The 18,243-nt window shown below is 34.6% G+C and overlaps 1 long non-coding RNA gene across 2 annotated transcripts; it reads left to right on the top strand.

Moving 5' to 3' along the window:
- Nucleotides 1–6,284: 6,284 nt before the first annotated feature.
- LOC129924541 (uncharacterized) lies at nucleotides 6,285–10,274 on the top strand. Of its 2 annotated transcripts, XR_008776518.1 has the most exons (4): nucleotides 6,285–6,803; nucleotides 8,036–8,161; nucleotides 8,504–8,572; nucleotides 8,934–10,274. It is a non-coding gene; the product is annotated as an uncharacterized LOC129924541 (long non-coding RNA). The 2 variants fall into 2 exon arrangements; XR_008776517.1 differs by lacking the exon at nucleotides 6,285–6,803 and having other exon boundaries at nucleotides 7,305–8,161.
- The last annotated feature ends 7,969 nt before the right edge of the window (nucleotides 10,275–18,243 follow it).

The following is an 18,243-nucleotide window of genomic DNA, read 5'->3' as shown; positions in this document are numbered from 1 at the left end:
GTCTTTGGCTATGTTTTCCCACATACTTTCACTGATGCCTGAGGCTCTCATGTCTCGCTTGCAGACATCTCTATATGTTAGTCTTGGGCTGCCCTTGGGTCTGACTCCTTCCACAAGCTCAGCATATAAGATATCTTTCGGGATTCTACCATCTGGCATGCGGGTGACATGTCCGAGCCAGCGTAATCTTCTTTGTGTCAGGAGAGCATACATGCTGTTCATATTGGCCAATCTTAAAACTTCCTGATTGGAGACATGGTCCCTCCAAGAGATGTCCATTATGCGTCTCAGGCAGCGCAAGTGGAAACTATTCAATCTGTGCTCTTGGTACATGTATGTTGACCAGCTTTCACTGCCATAAAGGAGAGTGCTCACAACACAGGCGTTGTAGACTAGGATTTTGGTCGCTGTGGTCAATTTACCATTTTCCCAGACGCGCTTGGAGAGTTTTGCCAATGCTGTGGTAGGTTTTCCTATCTTTTTTGTCAGCTCGATGTCTAAGTCTAGGTTACTGACAATTGTTGAACCCAAGTAGGTAAATTCCTGCACCACTGAAAGGGTGTGGTTCCCAATTTGTATTATAGGTATTTCTGCGACGTCTTGTGCCAGGATTTCGGTCTTGGAGAGACTTATAGTAAGGCTAAACTCTTGACAAGCAGCTGCTAAGGCGTTCACTAGCTTCTGTAGACCTCCTTGTGAGTGAGATACGAGCGCCGCGTCATCGGCAAACAGCAGCTCCCTTACCAAGATACGACGCCTTTTTGTTTTGGCTTTAAGACGTGCCAGGTTAAAGAGCCTTCCATCGGATCTGCTATGGATGTATATTCCGTCTTCCAGGGATTTAAAAGCACTGGATAGTACGACTGAGAAGAAGATGCCAAATAGTGTAGGGGCCAGTACACATCCTTGTTTTACACAGCTCTTAATGGAGAATGGCCTGGAGGAAGAACTTTCAAACTGAACGGTGCCCTGCATATTTTCGTGAAAAGCTGACACTAGTTTTCTTAACTTATTTGGGCAGCCAATTCTCTCTACAGCAAACAGACCGCTTCTGCTAACAAGGTCAAAGGCCTTGGTCAAATCAATAAATGCTATGAAGAGGGGCTGCTTTTGTTCTCTGCTCTTCTCCTGTAGCTGCCGAAGAGAGAAAATCATATCTGTTGTAGATCTACCTGCCCTAAAGCCACACTGTGACTCTGGATAAACACGATCTGCCAGGATCTGTAATCGCTTTAGTAATACTATAGCCAAAGCCTTTCCGACTATGCTAAGCAGTGAGATGCCTTTGTAATTGTTACAATCAGAGCGGTCACCTTTATTTTTATAAATTGTAACAATGTTGGAGTCTTTCAATTCCTAGTTGGACCATTCCTTGTTCCCAGCACAAGCTTAGCAGTTCATGGAGTGGTTTGATTAGGGCATGTTTTCCAGCCTGAATTACTTCAGCAGGAATGCATTCTCCTCCGGGTGTTTTCCCATGTGCAAGCATGTCAATGGCAATGCTCAGCTCCTTTACTGAGGGCGTTTCGTCTAATTCCGTCAAAACTGGAAGTGATGGAAAGTTGGAAACAGCATTTGGTGAGATGGCGTTTTCAATCTGGTAGAGTTCTGCATAGTGTTCTACCCATCGTTCCATTTGCAGCGCACGATCGCTGATGATTGAGCCATCTTTTGACTTGAGCGGAGCACACTTGCTGGTGTGAGGTCCAAAGGCTTTTCTCATGCCCTCATATAGTCCTCTTATGTTACCACAGTCGGCACAAGATTGAATATCTTCGCATAGCTCCTGCCAGTATTTGTTAGCACATTGTCTCGCTACTCTTTGGGCATTGTTACGTGCAGCTCTGAGCCTTTTTAAGTTGATTGGGGTGGGATCCTTCTTGTACATTAGCATGGCTGCTCTCTTGTTCGTAGTGGCAGTTTCCATTTCTGGTAGACTAGCTTCAAACCAGTCTTCGCTTTTCTTGGTTTTGTTTCCAAAGACCAGTAATGATGTTTGGTAGATTGTATAACGCATAAACGTCCAGCTTTTTTCTACCTCAGTCACAGAGAAGTTTTTAAAAGCTTCCTCTAATTTGTTCTCAAATTCGGTGCAAAGATCAGGATTTTTTGTGCTAGTAGTATTCAGGCGTGATTTTCTTTTTCCCTGTGATGTGTGGATCTTAGTTGGCAGCAGTCTTGTCCGGAAGGAAACTAAAGTATGATCAGTATCACAATCGGCGCTTTGGTAGCTACGTGTCAGCAGTATATTTCCAATGTCCTTTTTTCGTGTAAGTATCATATCCAGCTGGTGCCAGTGCACAGACCTAGGGTGCCTCCATGAGACACAGTGCTGTGGTTTTGTTCTGAAGTATGTGTTGGTAATGCAGAGCTTATGGTATGTGCAGAATTCAAGAAGTCTTTGTCCGTTCTCATTCATCTTTCCGATTCCAAAAAGCCCAAGACAGTCTGTCAATGTCAATGTAAAATAGTGTGAATGAAGCTATCAAATCAAAATAGCTAATAGGCTTCAATCCATTTTTTTTCCAAATTAAAACATTGGCTTGTAGGCCTACATATATTTGATTAAAATTTGAGATGAATAGACTAAATTTTGTATGTTCATGTGTATAAAGTATAAAGTAGATCTTGAGGTAGACATAGATCTAAATCTACACTAATCTAGAGTTAAAAATTGGCTTTTATAGAGTTCATTCTATGCTCCGCATGCGTGAACTTTTTTTCATGAATGAATATAGGCCTATCTCAACGCAGCTTTAGCGAACAGCGAACGAATGTATTAAAAATGCTTTAGAAAAACAAATTTGAATGTTAATTTGATTAAAATATGAAATGAATGGACAATAATTAGTATGTTTATGTGTTAAAGCATAAAACTATTTTTGCGAAAAGAAGTTTTATCATCTTAGAGTTCAATAAGAGTTTTATACCTAGTCCTAGGCCAAGGAATAGACTCAGTAGAGAGATGTGTTAATGTGTAACCATTTGGTAATTTCTAATGAAAGAATGTTTGCCAGGAAATCTGTAGTCACAGATATAAGGAACTAATTTATGTAAAAAATGCTTTTGAATAATCTAGTGGATTGGATTTAGATGTATGTTAAACGTAGCTGATGATCCTTTCATTTATTTCTCTTTCGCTACGAAAATAAAATTAGTTTTGCGAAAATGGGTTTACTCGAAATCGATACATTCTTATCTATTAAAAACGAAAAGAGCGATAGCTTTGTTAAATGAATGGGATTATTTGAATGTTTATTTGATCAAAATATGAAATCAATGGACTTTAATTAATATGTTTATGTCTTAAAGTATAAAACTATCTGTTCGAAGAGAAGTTTTATCATCTTAGAGTTGAATTAGAGTTTTAGATCTAGGGATGGAATTATCAAGTAAACAATTAAACGAATTAATATTTAGTACGCGATTCATTACGGTATTGTCTAATGAAAGAATGTTCGTCAGGAAATCTGTAGTCACAGATCTAAAGAACTAATTTATGTAAAAAATGCTTTTGAAACACAAAATTGAAGGTAAATTTTATTATATAATGAAATCAATGGAACTTCTATTGTATTTTCATGTGTCAAAGTAAAAAACTATCTGCGCAAAGTGTATTTCTTAAAATTAGATCTAAGTCTAAATCCTTTCTATCTTTTCTCAAGTCAACATTGTAGACATGGCCTAGATCCATAAAATACTATAGCTGTAATAGAGTCGGACAACTTTATTTATTTTGAGGGTCTTAATTTTATTTTAGGGCTACATTACATACACTACCATCTAAGTTAGTACCCAAGGAACATTCCTGCCTAGTTTTATCAAGATTGGTCAAGCGGTTTTGATGTAAATAAGTAACATACATACAAACATACATACATACACCTCACATTCTACTTTATAATATACTAGACATATGTTACCCGTGACATGCGGGTCTTTATTTGCGCATTACTTTCGATATAGTCACTGAGAGTGTTTTGTAAACAATTAAACGAAATAATAATGTAATAATTAAAGCGAATGTGTCAATGTAAAATAGTGTGAATGAAGCTATCAAATCAAAATAGCTAATAGGCTTGAATCCATTTTTTTTTTCAAATTAAAACATTGGCTTGTAGGCCTACATATATTTGATCAAATTTGAGATGAATAGACTAAATTTTGTATGTTCATGTGTATAAAGTATAAAGTAGATCTTGAGGTAGACGTAGATCTAAATCTACACCAATCTAGAGTTCTGTGCTGCGCATGCGTGAACTTTTTTTCATGAATGAATATAGGCCTATCTCAACACGGCTACGCAGCTTTAGCGAACAGCGAACGAATGTATTTAAAATGCTTTAGAAAAACAAATTTGAATGTTAATTTGATTAAAATATCAAATGAATGGACAATAATTAGTATGTTTATGTTTTAAAGCATAAAACTATCTTTGCGAAAAGAAGTTTTATCATCTTAGAGTTCAGTAAGAGTTTTAGACCTAGCCTAGGAATAGACTCAGACCTCAGAAGAGAGATGTGTTAATGTGTAACCATTTGGTAATGTCTAATGAAAGAATGTTCACCAGGAAATCTGTAGATATCAGGAACTAATTTATGTAAAAAATGCTTTTGAATAATCTAGTGGATTGGATTTATATGTATGTTAAACTTAGCTAATGATCCTTTCACGTTATTTCTCTTTCGCTACGAAAATAAAATTAGGTTTGCGAAAATGGGTTTACCCAAAGTCGATACATTCTTATCTATTAAAAACGAAAAGAGCGATAGCTTTGTTAAATGAATGGGATTATAAAGTGAACAATTAAACGAAATTATATTTAGTACGCGATTCATGAATGAATATAGATCTAGGCCTATCTCAACTCGGCTTCGCAGCTTTCGTAAACGAATGTAACTTTAGAAAACCAATTTTGAATGTTTATTTGATCAAAATATGAAATGAATGGACTTTAATTAATATATTTATGTGTTAAAGTATAAAACTATCTGTGCGAAGAGAAGTTTTATCATCCTAGAGTTGGATTAGAGTTTTAGATATAGGGATGGGATTATAAAGTGAACAATTAAACGAAATAATTTTTAGTACGCGATTCATGAAAGAATATAGATCTAGGACTATCTCAACTCGGCTTCGCAGCTTTTTAGCTTTAGAAAACCAAATTTGAATGTTTATTGTATCAAAATATGAAATGAATGGACTTTAATTCATATATTTATGTGTTAAAGCATGGAACTATACTAATGGAACAACAGCTTCTAGTTTTTACTAGGGGAGTGCCGTCGCGCATTTTTTTCGCGCATGGTGCAATATGGAGAAATTCAGGAGGATGCAAAAGAAGAAATTTACTCCTCCAGTCACTTGGACTGACCTTCAATGAGAGTAAAACTTTCCTACGCTTTATTTTATTAGATCTCTAAAAACTTCATCCATTTTCTCATAATGTTTTGTGATTTATAAAATTTTCCTGAATAAGGGATCGTCACAAAAGTTATTTTTGTAAGGCCACCCCATTAAAATAGCTGTTTTCAGTACTTTCACATTTGGTTATTTTACACAAAATCTGGATTTTTTTTATGTACATGAAATCATTATCATCTGTCCCGCGTAACCAAATCCTCCACTTTTCCCGGTCACGAATGTTCTTAACAAGATATCAAAAGAGAGAGGCTGGTCCATTATTTGCGTAGTCCAGCCAGCTTTTCTTCTGACAAACCTTTTTTCGTTTATTCTCTTGAAGGATATTTTTTTAAAGTTAGTCTTACAAAACACAATTCCAAACCAACTCATACAGTTATCGTCTTTTCACAGTTTTGAGGAGTCATCCTTTTTGCCAGCCAGAGTGTTAATTGGCAAAAGTAAAAAATTCATTATTTTAATTTTTTTAGTAAAAATTCACAACTATATCTTTTATATAATAATATATTTTTTAAATAATAATATCTTTTATATAGACATGCTTTAATAGATCTAATAAATGATTAACGCGGCCCTACCAATATGGGTATATTAATACTTAAATCTGGGTATTTTAAATTTCGAATGCGCATTTTTTAAAAACCGAACTTATCTATAGATCTCTTATATCTAGAATAATCTAGATCTACAACACCCAGACTTAGACTATGGTTCTAGATCTATTTAAAGATATTTTAAAAAAAATAACTCAATAGATCTAATAGTCATGATTTCCACTCTATTTTCTCTAGATCTAGACCATACATGAGATCAATATGAATGTTTATAGATCTAGTCTACGTCTAGAACTCTAGATCTATCGATCATCTATAGCTGTATTTTATTGTAATATTATATTATAGTAATTATACTGTACTATTTAGTAATAGTCACTATTACTATAGTCAATAGTGTACTGCCTGTAGATCTAGATCTAGTACCTGTACTAATATTAGTAGATGTAGATCTATAATAATAATACTTTTTAATAGTAGAAAGTAGATTTATAATCTATCAATTCTATCTAATCTAGATCTAAATCTAGACTTCACTTTCACATCACACGATTGTCACGATTATTGATACAGACAGTGAATGTAACGAATGCAGTGATTATATTATAGTTTATACTGATTATACTTATGAGTTATAGCTCTACCAGTTGATTATCATCATCATCATAGATAATAATCTAGACTAGTATTTTAGATCTATAAATAATCATAGGATAATAATCTAGACTCTAGACTAGTATTCTAGATCTATAAATAATCATAGTCACCGTGATAGTGCCCTTTTTAGTCAATGTAGTCAAGTCAAGATAGTGGAACGTAAACTCGAAGGTTTAATACAATAAAGTATAAGTAGAGTCTATGAGTAAGTATAAGATCTAATTATTTTGTTTCTTTGTATGTCAATGTCTCAATTAAAATAATTAATATCATCAGCCATATCATTTTAAATATTAAAATAGTAGACAGATTTCTATATTATAAATAGATAGATTAGATCTATAAAATATAATTTTACAAACTTTAGAAATGATTGATTTTATTTTTGATTGATCAGCCTTGTAGACTAGATCTAGCATCTCTAGCTAGACTCTAACTTGTAGTTTGTAGATCTTGGAATTGGATCGAAATTCACCTTCCTGAATTGTCTTTAAAGTCTGTAGCTGATTTGAGAGGCCCAACTAGGCAAGAGTCTATTACTATTAGTACTCTGTCTCTTGATCTATCTAGTTACTAGTAGGCCTACTTAGCTAGTGCATTAGCCTTAGCCATAGTGTAGTCAAATCTTGACTAGTCTTCTGGATCTAAGCTTCTAGAATAATCAGATCTAGATCCAGTTTAGATTTAGAATATAAAAGTATTTTACTAGCTAAAATACTAAATCTACTGATCTAAATTCTAGATAGATATACAATATATAGATCCAGTTTAGATTTGGAATATAAAAATATTTACTAGCTAAAATTCTAAATCTACTGATCTATACTTAATATTTTAGATATTATATGACAACTACAAAAATTATTATTAAGATATAATTATAGATTCTAGACTAGTTATTTATGTACATAAAATATATAAATAAAAGATAAAATTTATGCAGGCCTAGATCCCATAAATTTATAATTGATCCAGATCTATCAGTAAAAGTTACCTTCGATGGGAAGTTTTACCCAATCTAATCTATACAAGACAATTTATAATCCATGCCTCGCCTACACCCCATACATTAAATAATAGTTCCCATTCCATGCCATGCCCAGACCCATAAGTTCATGAAATAATAAATGATGTGGTGTCAAGTTGGATCTATCCCCTGAAATTCAGCACTTTAATATAAAACTCACATATCTAGTTAATTATTTGCTATGACACTCTGATCAACTTGGACTTGTGTGATACATATATGTTTCTTATCAGATTTAATGAATGAAGTTTTGGTGCATTTTAAGGCTACAAAAGTATCATCAGGTGCATTCTAACCATTGGTATTTTTTCTGGCAACATTTCTATTCTAGTCTGTGATAAATTATAAATAAAAAAAAATGTTTGTAATGTTTCAGTTATTAACAAGTAGAACCATGCCAACCAGTTCTGATGATGTACCAGAATGGCTCAAGGATCATACTTATACTATTTCTACTCTCTGGACAGACATTAATAATATTGGCATCCATTCAATATTTATTGTAAGTACTACTATACAATTTTTATTTTAGTTATCTAAAAGATGTTTTATGAAGTGTGATTTTCATGGTCAAGCAACATCCAAATATCAGGATGGAATTTAACATTTTTTTCTAGTTTTTTTTTATAACACTCTTAAGCAAATTCATCTTTCATGAATGCCTAATATACTTCGCAGTTGTGCAGGCCATTCCTTTACAATAAACTGTTAGATGAAATTAGGCAAAATTATGTCTGATAATTTGTATGTTTGATACAACAATGTATTCAATTTAATAATATTATTTTTTAATTTTAATGTTTTCAAAAGAAATTAGCCATTATGCCTAATTGTATAATTACAGTTATGTTTGGAAATGCAAGAAAAAGGCATGCATTCCTGACAAGTCAATGATTGGTTGCACCTCTTAAAGGTAAGGTACTGCAATTTTTCCCAATGCACTTTTCTCATAAGCTGAAGTACTTGTATTTTTGAAAAACTAGTTTTCCATGAAAATGTAAATCATAATATATGTTATAGTTGCTTTTAGATGAGTGCAATGTCCATCAAATGAACTGAATATCTGCCTTCACCTTTAGTAATAATTCATAACTATTAAGGTCAGGGCCATGTCTACACATTAACACAGTAGCTCCTTTTAGGTGCAGACTATTTTTAGAATGGCAAAATTATATAATTATACTTAATAACATATATACGTTTAGCATGGTCAACACATATGTCACACATATTTTTTATTTTTTTTAAATTCTTTTATTTATTTTTATAACTAGATAACTTTCTGTTATGAGAAAAGATGAGATTCTTGGACTCCTGCATAGCACCACCAGAAAGGAAAATCCCATCATGTTGCAAAATAAAAGTCTTGGACCAATTTTAATTTAAGATATATATATTATGCTGTAAGCTCTATACATATTTATGTATATACTGTCATTCAGCCAACAGGTTTGAATTTAGTATTTCTTTAAATCTGTTTGAAATTGTACTTGAAAACTATTAATCTGAGCCCCATTAAAACAATAGGGAGTGCAGTGAATGAGTGGTAAAGCACTTGGCTTCTGAACTGAGGGTTCCTAGGTTCAATTAAGACTGGGATTTTCAGTTTCAGAATTCAAAAGGCTAGGGATACATGGCAATAGTAAGGAATAAGTAAAGGCAGTTTGGGGATCCATGGCTGAAAGGTTAAGTCATGGGTTTGAATCTCTGTGAAGACTCAGATTTAATTTTTTTAGATTTTTGTGTGCCCCTGAGTCCACCTAACTCTAATGGGTAGCTGACTTTTGTTTTGGAAAGTAAAGATGGTTGGTTGTTGTGCTGGCCACGTGATGCACTGGCCAAAGAATCAAATGACCTTAACATCATCTGCCCTATAGGTTGTGAGGTCTGAAATGGTTTTTTTTTTCAAAAGGTGGTTGGTTGTTGTGCTGGGTACATGACACCCTCGCTAACCATGGGGCACAGAAACTGATAAACTTTATATCATCTGCCCCATAGATTGCAAGATATGTAAGGGAAATTTTACTTTTTTAAAATTACAATAAGAATCTATCAAAAGTAAACATATAAAATATGGTGCATTCCTCTTAAAACTAAAACCTGGTGCGAAGGTTTAAAATGTTGGCAAAAAAAGCAACATCATATATTCTTAATTCCCTTTGCAAAACTTACTGAGAAGAACATGCATGTTGTTCCCTCATAAGTTTCTTGACAGAGGAAATCGTGTTTATATTAGATTTGAATTAAGCAAATTAAGGAAAAAATTATAATCATTATTTCAAATGGTTGTATCTAAACCTTATGAATTATTTTTCAGTTATAAGTATATTGAGATTAATGGATAATCATGAAATTGTTAAATAATTGCTGCTATCATTCCATTGACTAAAGAACCATAATTTTTTTTTAAATTAATTTCAAAACTATTTTTTTCAAGCATAGAGTTCACATAGATCTTAGTGAATTTTTTTTTTATTTGACTAATGCTTCAATTTTATTGTATCATATTAGATGTTAATTTTTATTACCCAGAATATTTAAAAAATGAGTACACTATTTTCATGTAATAATGTAACTTGGTATTCACACAATGCTCAAAATACAGTATAATCTTTAGGCCATACAGATTTGTATAAATTAACTTCTTTAAATACATTGTAAATGTATATTGTTTGGATAAGAATAAAGTTTTTCTGTAGACAATTATTGTTCAAGATTTGTTGATGCTCCTGCTTAATCAATTATATATATATACAGGTCATTAGTTTTAACACATCTGATAATAAATGACAGTACAAGTTAGTGAATAAAAATTTGTCATTATTTCAGCTGCTTTAGGCCTACATCAATGTGAGGTGCCAGTACTTTGATTGTGTCATATAACAATGTAAAGCAATATTTTTAAATGAATAGTCTGTAGAATTGACAGTAAATACATTTAAGTGATGGGCTGTGATCTGCGTGAATTGGGAGCTGATCATGTATTGAATTTGTGTTTTTTATCTTTACTTCAAGTAAATGTTAATGAGCAATTAACAATTTAGAGTAGAGTCAGAACACAAAATCATAGTTTTAAAATATTAAGTAAATTAAGCTAAGCTGTGATCTCTTATAAACATTTGTATATAGACTATACACAATTTAATTATTATTTTTCATCAAATTGCAGGAACTAGTACATATACTTATGCCTATTTGACAATAAAAAACCTTAGTCAATGAAATAGTAATACTAGTAAATGAGATAAAAGTAAACTAAACACCATCAATGCTATTGAAGCCACACTTGTTTTTTTTATCTTGTTTGGTGGACTGCAATTAAAGTTGCTATTAATTTTACTGATCGTCTTAGCTGAAATGCCAGTGTCGTCTCTTTGAAACCTAAGCTTATTTTCTTGGTAACTGGAAGTCCAGATATTTGGAGTTTCATTTTAAGCACCTATACTTTCCAAAATGGCATTCCGATAGGCTAAACCATTTGCCTAACATGTCATATGCACGTAAAGAGGTACCACAGAAATGCTTTAAAGACAAGCTTAGGCGCCAACTTACTTTAACTGACATAAAATAAGAGAGCACCTGGTTGCATACAGCTTCAGAACGAGACAGCTGGAGGTCACTTACAAAGGTGTGGTATACACCAATGAAAATTAATTGCCGAGGGTAGACGCAAAAAAAAAAAAAAAACTGATTCTACCACAGGTGGACAATGGTTATGCCTGTGCTCAGTGTGGCATAATATGTAGGTCACAGCTGGGGCTGAGTAGCCTCTGGAAACATAGCATTCCTCATAAGTCTTAGGAATCAAAGACAAGCCTATCATTTTTGTAGCATAGTTTGTAGCTTCTGTAAATGCATGAAATGCCGTCACAAATGACACAAGTCCTCTGTGAGTTTGATGGATTATAAACATCTTACTTCTTTGCCTTATATTAAATGGTCCCTCTCTCTGTTCCTCTAGGTACTTGCGTTTATCTAAATATCATTGATATATCGTAACATGTCATCAAAATAAAAGCTAGAATCTCTGCAACTCGCGTACAAGTCAGAAGTCATCAATAACACTTGCCATTTAAAAAATAACAATTTAGATTAGTCAAATTAGTGACTGATTATTCGATTCATTTAGGCCTATAAATTTTTTATTTGAATATATAATGATCCTTTACACTTTGTGACTTTACTAGTATACTTTGGAGTAGACTTGTTGAGCCAAAGTCGGAAGTACACATTGAGTTTTACTGTGATCTACTATATAGATCTAGACCTATATTATATAGAAGTAGAGAGAGTATCTCATCAATAGTAACTGTCATATCGTGATCAGTAGGCGGCTGAAGGTTTATAGATCTATTCCATGACAAAAACCCTGGCTAGATTTAGATCTACTGGTCTAGACATCTAGATCTAACTAGAATTAAACTATAAAACTGAATTAGAGAAGTAGCTTTCTGGATCTAGATCTAGAACTAGAATCTATATTATTAATATTAGATCTAGTTGCGTCGAACGCTTAATTTTTGATTGTTGTTTTTAATAAATGCACATAAAATACATTGTATTTTGGCAATAAAAATACCCAGTTGGTAGTCAAGTAATTCTAATAATTAATTAATGAATGACTATCAGTATAGTATCAGTATTTGTTTTAGATCTATCAGATTCATATGACTATGTCTTATTATTTATACTTATTTTGTATCATTCGTCCAAGAAAATCTAGCTCTAGATCTATTTCATTTTAGATTAGGCTATAGTTGTTTTTTTTTTGGTCATTTTATTTAGGCTACAATATTACCGAGATGAACTTTTTCTTTGTTTCCCACGAGACGTGTATGCCTATAGCCTAGTCCTTTCGATAATAATAATAAAAAAACGATTAGAAATGCGTAGCTTGGAGTGTCAAAACTATATTAGGCCTCCTATTTTTATTTTTATTTCGTGCAATTTAGTATATCGTAACAAATACGCATTTAGCGGAACGGTAGACAGGTCTTCATCCAGATTTAGTGTAAATAAACCAAACACAGAAACACTGAAAGATTGTATTTTCGGAATTTAGATTCTATTTTTTTGAAAAAATGTGGCATTTTATAGGGTGGTCGAAAAAAATAACTTTTGTGACGATCTCTTATTCGAGAAAATTTTATCTATTATATCAGATAGTCAGAAAATGGATGAAGTTTTTACACATCTAATCAAATAGAGCGTACGAAAGTTTTACACCCATTGCAAGGAACTGACGGAGTAAATCTCTTCTTTGGCATCATCATGGATTTCTCCACATTGCACCATGCGCGAAAATGATGCGCGACGGCACTTCGACTCTTTTTGGCTTTGTAAAAAACTCGAAGCTGGTGTTCCATTAGTATAGCTCCATGGTTAAAGTATAAAACTATCTGTGCGAAGAGAAGTTTTATCATCTTAGAGTTGGATTAGAGTTTAAGATCAAGGGATGGGATTATAAAGTGAACAATTAAACGAAATAATTTTTAGTACGCGATTTATGAATAAATTTAGATCTAGGCCTTTAACTCGGCTTCGCAGCTTTCGTAAACGAATGTAGCTTTAGAAAACCAAATTTGAATGTTTATTTGATCAAAATATGAAATGAATGGACTTTAATTTATATGTTTATGTGTTAAAGTATAAAACTATCTGTGCGAAGAGAAGTTTTATCATCTTAGAGTTGAATTAGAGTTTTAGATCTAGGGATGGGATTATAAAGTAAACAATTAAACGAATTAATATTTAATACGCGATTCATTACGGTATTGTCTAATGAAAGAATGTTCGTCAGGAAATCTGTAGTCACAGATATAAGGAACTAATTTATGTAAAAAATGCTTTTGAAACACAAATTTGAAGGTTATTTTTATTATATAATGAAATCAATGGATCTTCTTTTGTATTTTCATGTGTCAAAGTAAAAAACTATCTGCGCAAAGTGTATTTCTTAAAATTAGATCTAGGTCTAAATCCTTTCTATCTTTTCTCAAGTCAACATTGTAGACATGGCCTAGATCCATAAAATACTATAGCTGTAATAGAGTCGGACAACATTATTTTTTTTAGGGTCTTACGTTTGTTTTAGGGCTACAATACATACACTAAGGTCTAAGTTGGTACCCAAGAAACATTCCTGCCAAGTTTTATCAAGATTGGTCAAGCGGTTTTGATGTCTATAAGTAACATACATACATACACCACACATTCTACTTTATAATATAGATATATCATGGGCTAGCCAGGATTTTTTTCCTCCCCTAACCGCCCCCCCCCCCGCTAAAATACATTTAATTATATGTATGCGTGTGTGTACATAATCTTTATTACATTCTGACCCTTCATTCTTTCGGAAGACCTTTTTTTTTGTCCCTAGAATATGTTCTACCTGGAGTTAGCGGAAAAATTGTAGATTCCCCACCTTGCCAGCAAGAGCCCCGCCGCGAAGCACTATTTCTGGTTTTGAAAGCCAACACAATGCAATTTCTGAGGTATCTACAGTGCATTTTCCTGCTATTAAAAAGTTTTATTCAAAAACCTAATGTGCTATTTTTACTGACTTAGACCATCACGCGCTGTTCAGCGCATTAGCCGTCAAGCTGTTTCCACAAAAATCTGTCACTGGTAATGTCTGAAGCTTCGTCCCACCTGCTCTAAGGACCTCCATGAATGTGTGGTGCCAACTTAATAGGATGTCATCGCAACTCTTAGTATGCGTAATTCATTTTGTCGGAGAAATGCTCTTTATTTAGACCCGATCTCTATAAGTGACTCCTATAATCTATCTTAGTTATCTTTGCTGAGCCACATTTAGTGTTTTTACAATTTTACAGATTACTATTCACTGCACTTTATTAATGGAGCCCCGCCACTGGTAGAGATGTGTAATCTCTTTTGAATACGCTCTTGGAATTAAGTAACTGTAGTTTGCTTTAGATTTTATACCAAAAAAGGAAGTTTTATCGTCAAAATCATCTGTTGGGGTTTTAACTAAAAAATCTCTCGAGTTTTTTTTTTTAATTCAAAACCCCATTTGGCTACGGTCAACGAATTTGGTAACTCTAGTTTGCTTTAGAATAATATTGAAGATAGAGGTTTTCCACCTCAAAACATTCTGTAAGGGGATTTTAAACTCAAAACCATCAGGAGGAGAAGGGTTTAAACTCAAAACCCCAATAGGCTTGGCTACGCTCAAATAATTTTAGTGTGTAATTTGCTTTTTTATATTGAAGAGGTATTTTTTAGCATCAGACCCCTCTGAAGGGGGGTTTAAACTCAAAACCCCATTTGGCAAAGCTCAAAGCATTTTGAGTGCGTAATTTGCTTTCTTTTTTTACATTGAAGATGTATTTTTTAACTTCAAACCCCGCTGGCGGGGGGTTAAAACTCAAAATCCCTTTATCTATGCTCATAGATTTTAGAATGTGTAATATTTTTTTTTATATTGAAGATGTATTTTTTAGCTTCGAAATCTGCTGGAGGGGAGTTTAAACTCAAAACCCCTTTGACTACATTCATAGAATTTTGAGTATATAATTAACTTTGTTTTTGATATTAAAGAGGTATTTTTTACCATCAAACCCCGCTGAAGGGGGGGTTTAAACTTAAAACTGAGTCAAAACCCATTTAGCTACGCTCATAACATTTTGAGTGCGCAATTAGCTTTTTTTTTATATCGAAGAGGTATTTTTTAGCATCAAACACTACTGAAGAGGGAGGGGGGGGGGTTAAACGCAAAACCCCTTCAAAATTTTGAGTGTGTAATTTGCTTGCTTTATATTGAAAAGGGGGTTTATCGTACATTTTGGAGGGGGGAGTTTAAAATCAAAATCTTCCTTAACTGTGCTCTTGGAATTTTGGGATTGTCATTTGCAGTTTTTTTGGTTTTGTTTTATAGAAGAGGGGGATTTAACTGCTAAAACCCCCTGGTAGTGGTTTTAAACTCAAAACCCACTGGTAGGGGTTTTAAACTCAAAACCCCTTAGGTAGGGGTTTTAAACTCAAAACCCCCTGGTAGGGGTTTTAAACTCAAACCCCCTGGTAGGGGTTTTAAACTCAAAAACCCCTGGTAAGGGGTTTAAAAATTAAAAACCCTTGGCTGTGCTGGGGCGAGTGATGGTTTAGTATTAAAATCTCACCTAAAATAAACAAAATCAAAGCAAAAAATCTGTCACTAAATTCTGATCACCCCTTAACCCCCCCTTGCTACGCCCATGATATATATATATATATATATATATATATATATATATATATATATATATTGTTGTAACTCTCTAAGGCAGGCACTCAACGAAAGACAGGTCGGCAACAGTAAACGATGTATTTATTTATTATAACTAGTATAAGCATCAACAAATAGTAATAGTTACTAGTTAGACTTGGACGTCTGCTATAAAGTCACAGGGAGTAATATGTCTTAAGTTCTAAGAGTCCTAATTCATACCAGAACACAGAACAGACCACCGACACACTTCCCAGTATCGTTCCAGGTCTCCCACACAGTTTCTTAGTATCACACAGGACAGCACTCAACACCAGACTGTTCAGACTCCCATGACTTCTAGCCGGCTCACAACAGTCCTTCTTCCTGTCTCAATATGTCTTTCAGTAGTCGTGTTCAGCAGTGCTCAGATGCGCACCATTAGTGTAGCGCGGGAGCGGGGTTACAACATTGCCCCCTTCTCAGATCTGTTCATCCCGAACAGATTCAGGTGCCCTACAGGGTGGTGGACGTTGGTCAGTGCAGGTGGAGGTCGTCTGTGGGAGCTACAGACGGTAGGGTGCGTGTTCCCCACAAAGTCATCCACACTGCTCTCTGCAGTTGCCGCTTTCTCTTTTTCCAGTTTATCTTCCTTTGGTTAAGGGGGCGTCGTTTTCGTTGTCTGGCCTTTCTCTCAGTCAGCACCGACGCAGCTTCATGGCAGGAAGAGAGGCAGTGGATGTCATGGCGGTGGTCATCAAGACCATTGGTCTTACACATTGCTCCAGCACGCTTTCCTGATGCACCGTAGGCCCCCAGGAGGCCAGGTTGTCAAACACGGCATAATCTTCAAGCGTGTCCGAAAGACATGTCTGTGGGGCACGTGGGAAACGTCATATGTGCACAAGTTTATCAGCTGCAGGGTTCTTCTGACCACCTTCAAGGCCTCTCTCGCTGGTGAAAACAGAAGTATCGAAGTTCACTGGTTTCAGACCCTGTTAATGGGTTTCTTGACATTTGCACTCCCTTTGTGAAGCACCGCATGTACAGTTGTTGCTTACCGCCTGAATGCAACAATTAAAATTCAAGTTCTCCTCGTAGGTAGATCGACAGGGGTCCTTAAGGTCCAATTGACAGGCTCTAACGCAGGCTCAAAGTTGTCCTGCTCTGTTTGGGTCGTTGTGGCACTCAAAGCTGGTACAGCAAAAGTTTCAGTCGCGTAGCAGACTTCTTCTATTGCTTCAACTGTCTCTTTCTGTTCATCTGCGTTTTTCTTGTTAACATTGACGCATTCTTTGTAACTATCAGTACAGCCACAATCTTGAATGAGTAACGGTTCATTGTTGTTGAATAATGGACTCCTCTCTCTTACTGGATTGATCTTGCCTTGCACGTTACGTATCAGTTTCTCCATAGAATGATTCATCGAATCCTGGAAAGTACAAAGTTCACATAACCAGTTTTGCATGGTGTTCAGCACCTCACCAATATATGGTACTATCTCAAACAGGTATGTTTCCGGATCCTCCCCTTCATCAACAAGGGCCTGCCAAAGACTGTCTCTCATTTTTTCTTTCTCACAGAAGATCCTCAGCTCCCTGTCTCGGAGCTCCTCTTTTAACTGTTTACAGCTAAGTTCATCTAGCTTCCTAAGCGTTGTTATTCTTATCCTTTTGTTGAGCTGCCTAAATCCCACTTCGACACCAGTTGTTCTAACTTTCTAAGGCAGGCACTCAACGAAATTTAGGTCGGCAACAGTAAACGATGTATTTATTTATTATAACTAATATAAGCACCAACAAATAGTAATAGTTACTAGTTAGACTTGGACGTCTGCTATAAAGTCACAGGGATATGTCCTTAGAACTTAAGAGTCTTACTTCATACCAGAACACAGAACAGACCACCGACACACTTCGCAGTGTCGCTCCAGGTCTCCCACATAAATTAGTTTCTGATATCTGTGACTACAGATTTCCTGGCGAACATTCTTTCATTAGACAATACCAATTGGTTACACATTAACACATCTCTCTACTGAGTCTATTCCTAAGTCTAGGTCTAAAACTCATATTGAACTCTAAGATGATAAAACTTCTTTTCGCAAAGATAGTTTTGAGCTTTAACACATAAACATACTAATTATTGTCCATTCATTTCATATTTTAATCATTTTAACATTCAAATTTGTTTTTCTAAAGCATTTTTAATACATTCGTTCGCTGTTTGCTAAAGTTTCGTAGCCGTGTTGAGATAGGCCTATATTCATTCATGAAAAAAGGTCACGCATGCGCAACACAGAATGAACTCTATAAAAGCCAATTTTTAACTCTAGATTAGTGTAGATTTAGATCTATGTCTACCTCAAGATCTAC

The sequence above is a fragment of the Biomphalaria glabrata genome, chromosome 2 (genome assembly GCF_947242115.1).
Source record: "Biomphalaria glabrata chromosome 2, xgBioGlab47.1, whole genome shotgun sequence".
NCBI classification, from domain to species: domain Eukaryota; kingdom Metazoa; phylum Mollusca; class Gastropoda; family Planorbidae; genus Biomphalaria; species Biomphalaria glabrata.
This window is presented reverse-complemented; position numbering and strand designations above follow the sequence as displayed.